This window comes from Micropterus dolomieu, linkage group LG06 (assembly GCF_021292245.1).
Source record: "Micropterus dolomieu isolate WLL.071019.BEF.003 ecotype Adirondacks linkage group LG06, ASM2129224v1, whole genome shotgun sequence".
NCBI classification, from domain to species: domain Eukaryota; kingdom Metazoa; phylum Chordata; class Actinopteri; order Centrarchiformes; family Centrarchidae; genus Micropterus; species Micropterus dolomieu.
The window spans coordinates 10,071,444-10,080,447 of NC_060155.1; the positions used below are offsets into that span (position 1 = coordinate 10,071,444).

At 46.4% G+C, this 9,004-nt stretch overlaps 1 long non-coding RNA gene across 1 annotated transcript; it reads left to right on the top strand.

Moving 5' to 3' along the window:
• Positions 1–3,700: 3,700 nt before the first annotated feature.
• On the top strand, positions 3,701–4,663 carry LOC123972785. The gene is made up of 4 exons (XR_006825473.1): positions 3,701–3,837; positions 3,922–3,997; positions 4,070–4,141; positions 4,214–4,663. It is a non-coding gene; the product is annotated as an uncharacterized LOC123972785 (long non-coding RNA).
• Positions 4,664–9,004: the final 4,341 nt, after the last annotated feature.

Below are 9,004 nucleotides of genomic sequence, written 5' to 3' on the forward strand. Positions count from 1 at the left end.
CAGTATATATTTTGTAGAGCTGCTCTGCTTGCTCCCCACTCTTGTCCTGACAGACAACGAAGTATATTGATGACCTTTTTACACTTGTTCTTAACTTTGTCTAAATGAGTATTCCAGGTGAGCTTCTCATCAAACCAAACCCCAAGAAATTTAATTGTTTTGACTTGCTCAAGTGGTTGTTCATATAACTTCATGGAAAAAGGCGTGACTTTATGCCGCCTTGAGAAACAGATCACCTGTGTTTTTGCAACAGATAACTTGAATCCCCATTTATTTGCCCATTTTTCCACAGCAGCTATTGCAGCTTGCATTTTCTTACTGACGTGAAACACATTGCGGCCTCTTACCCACAGAACCCCGTCATCTGCGTACAAAGATTTCCCTACGCTTTGTTCAACCTGAGAGAAGATGTCATTTATCATTATATTGAATAACAGCAGGCTACACACGCTACCTTGCGGAGTTCCATTTTCCACCTTATATACACTGGAGTATTCTGCGCCTACTCTTACTTGTATTTCCCTGTCAAATAGAAAGTTCATAACCCAATTATATGTTCTACCACCAATACCCAATGACTTCAACTTAATAAGTAACCCTTCTTTCCAGAGCATATCATATGCTTTTTCAACGTCAAAAAATACAGCTATCAGTATTTCTTTGTTGGTCTGTGCTTTCCTGATGTCTGATTCTAAGCACAATACTGAATCCATTGTATTCCGACCCCTACGGAACCCACTCTGGTACGGGTACAGAAGAGCTTTATTCTCTAGGAAATATGTTAAATGCTCGGTGACCATTCGTTCCATAATTTTGCATAAGTGTGAGGTTAATGCAATAGGTCTGTAACTGGAAGGGTCTGACTGATCTTTTCCTGGTTTTGGAATGGGCACTATTATTGCTTGTTTCCAAGCTAAAGGAAGTTGGCCAACATCCCAAACTTTATTAAACAAACCCAACACCGTGTCTAGTGCACGATCTGTCATGTGTGCCAACATTGCATAACATACACCGTCTTTCCCTGGAGTGGTCTGACGAGCACTCGTAATTGCTCTTCTTAGCTCAAACATATTAAACAGTAGATCTAACGGATCTCCTGACACCTCCCTTTTCTCTGTTATTTTGGGATTCTCCATTAAGATTTTATCTCTACACTGCCTAGCCTCATCTGTGAGATTACACGAACTATGAACCCTTTCAAATGTTTGTGCAAGAAGTTCCGCCTTTTCTAAGTTATTGACAGCAATTTTATTCCCAGTGTTCAACACTGGTATCTCATAATTTCTTCTAATCCCCCCCATTCTTCTAATCATGCCCCACACATCTGACAGCTGTACTTCCCTTCCAATAGTGCTACAGTACTGCCTCCAAAATGTTCGTTTTTGTGTTCTAATTGTCCTCCATACTATTGCTTGGGCCCTTTTATATAGGATCAATGCATCCTGAGAATGACATTTCTTGAGTTCTCTAAATGCTTTATTCCTGGCCTTTATGGCTTTACTACAGTTGTCATTCCACCAGGGTACACTCTTGGTCCGTTTAGTTCCTGTACTCTTAGGGATTGTTTCCTCAGCAGATTGAATAATCTCATTAACTATTGTACTATTGATTATGTTTACATGTGTCTGGTTCTCCTCTTTGAGTTTCTTGAATCTGTTTGTACTGATCTTTTGAAAAACATCCCAGTTAGCATTTCCCAATTTCCATCTGGGAGTTTTCTTTCCCTTATCATAAAAGCCTTCAATGCCAACTTTAGTTACCACAGGGTATTGATCACTTCCTATTGTGGTATGTTTGATCACGCTCCATGTGCTTAAACCTGCTATTTCACTAGACACCTGTGTTAAATCAAGAGCTGCCTCTGTGTTTTGCACACTATTGTATCGTTTCTTCCCCATTATGAATGCATACCAAACAGTGATTATCTATAAATTCTTCAACTGCTAAACCATTTAAATCTGTTTTATTGCTACCCCATATTGAATTATGCGAATTGAAATCCCCACACCATATCACGTTATCTTGCAATAGTCCTCCAACAACTTCTAGTATATCTAGACTTATTTTCCCACAAGGATTATAGTAATTAATTATGCCAATATTACCTCTATTAGTCCATACCTTAACCGCAATAGATTCATGATCTGTGCTTATACGTATAACCTTATAACTCATTCCATTTTGTATTAATGTCACAACGCCTCCACCGTTGCCAGAATTTCTCTCTCCTAACGTCCAACTGTGGCTTTAACCATGTCTCCTGTATACAGATTATATCAGGTTTCTCTTCCAACTTATCAATATACTTTTTAAACTCTTGGCCATTTGAAATTAAGCTTCTTGCATTCCACTGGAGTAAAATTAGCACCATTAAGAGGATCCAACACATGTCTGAGATGACTGATTATCTTCATTAAGAATGTCTTCAACTGTTTCCCAGTGCAGCCCCCTCACATCAAGGTACTTCTCAGCTGATTTGACAGTTATTTTGATCCTTTCATTTCGGCTTTTTGTCTGTGCTGAACAGTTGACTATATCTGCCATAAAGAATACAAAGTCATTCTTGTTCACAATCAGTTTCCTCCTTCAATGTATCGCACCCTCCACATTTCCCTGCATCTTTATTTCTAGTGTCATTTTGCCTCATCACCTGCACGTCTCCTGAAACCTTCTTTGCTGCCTCCGCGAAGCTTATTCCCTGAGTAGCCTTGACTCGCTGCACCTCTGCCGCTCTTTTACTAACTTCGCATCTGCGGTAAGCTGAGCTATGTTCTCCTCCACAATTATAACACTTCAGCTTTGTCCCCTCTGCACATCTGCCATACTCGTGGTTTCCACCACATCTACCACATGTTTGCTTTCCCTTGCACACGGATGCTACATGTCCGAAACCTCTGACATTTAAAACATCTGAGAGGTGGGGGAACATACGGCCTCACATCATAACACATATATCCAATAAAGATCTTTTCCAGGAGTCTTTCCTCATCAAATGTGATCAGATAGACTGTCACTTTTAATCTCATTTCTGCTTGCTTTAAGACGTCTGACTTCACTCACTTTGGCATTTGTTACATTTCCTTTAACATCATCTGCTGTTACATTTACCGGAATCCCTGTAATAACTCCCCTGACCAATATTCTGTCAGTCGTCAGAGAACATTGTACTTTCTTGCCATTTATTTTATTCATTCTGACTGCTTTTCCTTGTTGTACTCCATCCTTACATATAATTAGTAATGATCCATTTCGGAATATTTTAGCACTCCTTACCTCCCCGATTTCTTTACTTATGGATTTAGTAAGCTGTATTTGATTCCAATCACAGAATGAAGCCCCATCTTGCACAAGTTTTACTATTGCCTTGAAATCCTCACTCCTCCTTTCAGTTACAGTTGCTCTCCCGTCACTGTCACTCCCATCCGATCTTAGGCTCTTTTTACGCTTATTTTTCCTACCTGCTATATTCCACTTTTCATAACTCCCGCCACCTTCGACCATCTCTCCTAACTCACTTCCTGAACCGTCACTTCCTTCTGCCATCTCTCGTCCAGTCACAGTCCTCTCACCTCGTGTTTGGGTTTCTACCAGGTTCCAGAGCTCCACTCGGGAAGTCACCATGAGGTTTTTTCCTCCCTCTTACCTGTGCACGGGAAGGCGCACCAGCACACCTGGGGCTCATCCCCTTTGATTGGGAGAGGTGGAGGCTCTATTTAAGCCTGTGTGGTAGATTAGTTCGGTTTTCTGTCTTCTCCTGTTGGGTGTGGAGTTGTGTCTGGGCTGGCGTGCTGCACGCTTGTTGCCGCTGCCAGAGGTTGTCAGTTTGTGAGCGGAGTGGTAAGGATGTTTGTTTTTTTTTTGCCTTCGTACTTCTGTGTTTGTATTGCCGTGTGGGTGGCACTAACGAGCGTTCTCTCATAGAGCCGGCTTTGTTTCGGCCGTGGATCCTCCCCGTGTGGATAGATGAGCACCTGGGCTGCTGGCGTTGGGTGCTTCGGTAAGCTGCATGCCTCCCTGTTCTGACCCATTAGGTGTTTATCAAGGTCTGACATAGTCTTATTTGTTATAGTTGGTTGCTGTGTGGTTGTGCGGATTGCGTGCCCCCCTGCTGGGGTGTGAGGGTGGTGTGTCCTGTAAAGTGGTAAGTGCCTTGTTTGCCTGTTTGCTACAATTTATTGCGGTCCTGTTTTAATGGTGCGTTTTTACATCACAGCGGGACCGAACTACAACCGTGTGCATGCTGCTGTCGAGGCTGCCATGTGCCACAGCTATGAGGGTTAACACTCCCCGGCGCGTTTCTCCTCCCACTCTTGCTGTTCTGGATACAGTATAGAAATTGGCTGTATACTGATACAAAAGGTGTCTGGATATGAGGCTGTCCTGGATGCACAGAACTGGTTTGGATCGATATGTGTAAGTGTCTGACCATCCAGACATTGGCTTTGTAAATATTGGTATTAACTAGGTACATATTGCATGTGGGTTTTTGTTCTTTTCCTTGTGATTGATTTTAATTCTTTAATTAAGCATGCGGGTTTGTTTTGAATTGGAATTGTCTGTATTTTTTTTGTTTTCTAATACCCATTATATAGCCTACCTTTAACAGAGCGGTGTTGCTATTTCAATATGACATGATAAATAAAATTGTATATTTTTATAATTCTATTGTCTCTGACCCCTCATTTTTGATAAACATGTGTGCGCTTTAAAGGTCTTGGGCCTATCCCAAGTGGCGTTGTCAGACATTTTAGCTTCTCGAGTGTCATAGGCCGCTCCCACTGCCACACAGGCTAAATCAACACTTATCTGTGGTACACAGGATGGGTCACGTTAATTGGTGAAGTAATGTGGAAAGCAATACAACTTTCCACCAGATAACTTTAGCAACTGCTCGGTGTTAGCCGGCGAGCTAACGTGAATTTCTTCATGTTTCTCCAGCCTTTCAGATGTTCACTGTTTTTACTTGACATCATCTGAATCAGTTTGGTCTGATGGGCTTCAGCAGATAAACTTATTTTGTATTCTTACGTGGAGTCTGTGTGTTAGTGGATGCATGTCGTTAGCCATGGTGTTGTCACTGTAGTCTGAGAGAGGCTAGGGAGCGCGCACAGAGCTGCATCCGACCCAGTGTCCTCACATTTATTGCAGAATAGTGGCGGCTGCAAGCAACAGAAAACATGCATTTATTACTGTAGATTAAAAAAACTAAACAATTCGAAGGTCTATATGTCTTACCGTCACCATGGCTGAACATGCACCTGACATCCCACTACACTTGGATTATCGTTGACCTCTTTGTTTACTCTTTTCTGTTGAGCACACTTTCTCCTTCCACCTATAACATCAGAAGAATAAGCCATTATTTTGTACAGAATGCCACCTTCTACATTTTCCAATATTTATATAAAAAAACACTTTGTTAATGTAGTAACCATGACCCTCCAAAACAAAGAACAAAATCATTCTCTCTCAGCAACATGTTTGACATTTATACTAAAACCATCCTGTGAGAGAACACTATTTAAATCAAACATTTTCCAACCAGAGAAATTCCTGCATGGGTCTTCTTACTTAAGAAACTTGAAATCATAAGGCGTATGGTTGTATTTTTCTGTTTGATGATGAAAATAGGAGTAAGAATATTTCCTTTCTTGACATTTTGAGTTTATTAGATTAAAAAAGCTGAGAGCTTATGGAACACAGAATTCCCACTCGCAAACATCTCCCAGCTGAAAGGGCAGAGGGCCTGAGCTAAACTATCACACTATCGCCCCTTTGACACACAGTGGTATTACATGACAAGACGGGCCAGGGCTAGCTGGTTGTCATGCTAACTTCAGTAGATATCTGTCACACAATACATGACGTCAGAACCTTTTTATATACAGTCTATGATCAGAACTTATCAAACTAGTTCATTTTTTAAATGTTTTAAACTAAAGGCCATAAGTAACACTTGGACCTTTAAATGTTTCCTGGCTAATCATTGGTGTCAAAGAAAAGTGATATCTGTGCACCCGGGAATTCTTTACAAGAAATTTGGGCTAGCAATGAGTTTAGTCTCCCTTGTCTAGGGGGGGGGGGGCGGACAAAACCAAGGAAACTAATGTCAACCGATGTGAGGGAGTTCCCCTACGACACTATGGGAACGCCTCTAGGCGTAGCAGGTCTGAACGTGAATGAAATCACTCCAATCCTATTGGTTTGTTGCTAGAACAGTAAGGTGTGACGGAATAACCGGAGGAGTATAAAGCACACCTGTACACACTCATCATTAGCTTTTTTCTATTCAGCAGGCGCTCTGTATGTTGTTTGAAGAAGCTCCAGTCCTACAAGCAGTGTGTCTTACCTGAAGAAGAAGTCTACCAGCATGTCCGGCAACCAGAAATACAGAAGGTGTGTTTTTCCTTGCCCTCGGTACATCACGGATGGAGATTCTCATGAGATGTGATTCTCATGTTTGGGGATGGAGCACGCCCGGGCAGCTCTTGAGGGGGCTGCCTGTGGCCATTGCGAAGCCCTTTCCGTGCGGGTACTGAGGTCCCGCATGGCTCTCTTTTCCGAGGATGGTCGGATGTGTTCTGTCCGTGGAGTGGGCCCTGCGGCCGCTGAGGCGGCCCGGCGGCTTCACTCATGGGGTTCACAGCGTGATCTGTCGGAAGATTTTGGGATGGCTGAGGCTTTTTCCTGACCTTCATCCGCTGGCTCCGACACTTCCTTTCCTCGTTCAGGAGCCCGTTTCTCGGCTTCTCCCGCTCGCGGTTTGGATCTGGAGACGCTGCAGCAATCCGACTCCGAGGAGGTGGACGTGCTCAGCATAGTGGACGATGACTTCCGGGTGTCGGGGCGGCGTCATCAGGCGGCCCGACTATGACGAGCTGCTGGAGGTGGTGACTAGAGCCGTGGCTAAGCTCAATATCAACTGGCCACAGGAGGAGCAGACACCACAGGCTTGTGGTAAGCTTGATGAAAGGTTTCTTAAGCACCACGCGCCACCTCCACGCCGGTCTCTGCCATTCTTTCCTGATTTACATGATGAACTGAGTAAATCATGGGGCAGACCGTCTGAGGACCATCATCCAGTCCCGACGGAGCTCAGGGAAGAGGTCCGACCGAGGTCCCCTCCGCTGGGGCTTCAGGGTTCCACCAGAAGATCACACGAGACACCGAGGGGCTGGTTCCGTTGGCAGACTTTGCAGAGGCTTGGCGGAGCCTGACGAACATTTCTCCGTGGGTCCTGCGCACTTCCATAGATGGGTATCGACTACAGTTCAAAACCTGCCCTCCAAAATTCAGCGGGGTGGTTTGGACTGTGGTCCGCCCGGAGCAGTCCGGTGTTGGGACAGGAAGTTCTTACTCTGCTGAGGAAAGGGGCCGTGGAACGTGTCTCCCCCCCAGACAGAGACGCCGGGTTCTACAGCCGGTACTTCATAGTCCCCAAGAAGGACAGAGGGCTGCGCCCTATTTTGGATCTGCAAGTTCTAAACCGGTCTCTGAGGAGATTCAGGTTCAAGATGCTCACCATCCCTGCCATCCAATCCGAGGATTGGTTCGTCACGATAGATCTGAAGGACGCCTATTTCCACGTCTCCATCCGTCCTTCTCACAGGAAGTGAGGTTCGCCTTCGGGGGTGTGGCTTACCAGTATTGGGTTCTTCCATTCGGCCTGGCACTTGCCCCTCGCACATTCACCAAGTGTGTGGATGCAGCACTGGCCCCGCTGAGGCTCCAGGGCATCTGGATTTTCAACTACATCGACGACTGGTTCATCCTAGCCCAGTCTCGAGAGTTGGCGGTTCGGCAATCGAAATGTCGTTCTGGCTCATCTGCTGCGTTTAGGGCTGAGGCTCAACGCAAAGAAGAGTGTGCTGGTGCCCACCCAACGGACTACGTTCCTAGGGGTAGTATGGGATTCGACAACGATGCGGGCACAATGGTCTCCGACACCTGTCGACACCAAATTGGCTGCCGTGAAAGGGGTGAAGTTAGGCCACGCCATCACTATAAAATACTTTCAACGAGTGTTGGGTCTCCTGCCAGCTGCGTCCAGCGTAATACCATCTGGACTGCTGCACATGAGACCCCTGCAGTGGTGGCTAAGGACCAAGGGTTTTTCCCCGAGGGGAAATACTTTCCGTCTGATTTGGGTTACGCGCAAGTGTCTTCGTTCCCTATCAGTTTGGAAGGAAACTTTGTTCCTGTCCCAGGGGCCCGTGCTGGGAGGGTCTTGTCGCCGGCTGGTCATTTCGACAGAGGCCCCCCACGGGCTGGGGCGCGGTCATGGGCGGCCGCTTTGCAAGGGGATCCTGGCAGGTGCATCAGTCCGAGTGGCATATCAACTGTCTCGAGATGTTGGCGGTGTTCCAGGCTCTAAGGAGTTGCCTGATCCCCAAGGCCACCACGTCCTGGTTCGTTCCGACAACACAGCGGTGGCGACCTATCTGAATCACCAGGGCTGTCTGCGCTTGCACCCTCTGTACAGACTGGCGCGTCAGATCCTCCTGTGGTCCCAGCAGAGGTTACTCTCGCTCAGGGCGATGTATCTCCCGGGGACGCAGAATCAGGGAGCAGACCTGCTGTTGAGGCAGGGGCTGAGGCCCGAGGAATGGAGACTTCACCCGAAGTGGTGGAGCTCGGTGGAGTTTGGCCCCATAGACGTGGATCTGTTTGCGTCTCAATTGACTACGCACTGCCCGCTGTGGTTTTCCCCGTTGGGTCTGGACTCCATGGTACATTCGTGGCCGAGGCTACGTCTGTACGCTTTTCCCCTAGTCGCTCTGCTCCCGGGGGTTCTGGAGCGGGTCCGCCAGGACAATGCCGGCCTACTGCTCGTAGCACCGTTCTGGCCAACCCGGGTGTGGTTCTTGGACATCATGTCGCTCCTGGATGGCCCGCCGTGGCAGGTCCCACTGAGGAGAGACCTGCTGTCCCAGGCACAGGGCCGGGTTCTTCACCCTTGCCCCGCCGTATGGCGACTGTGGGTCTGGCCCCCGAGGGGGCACAG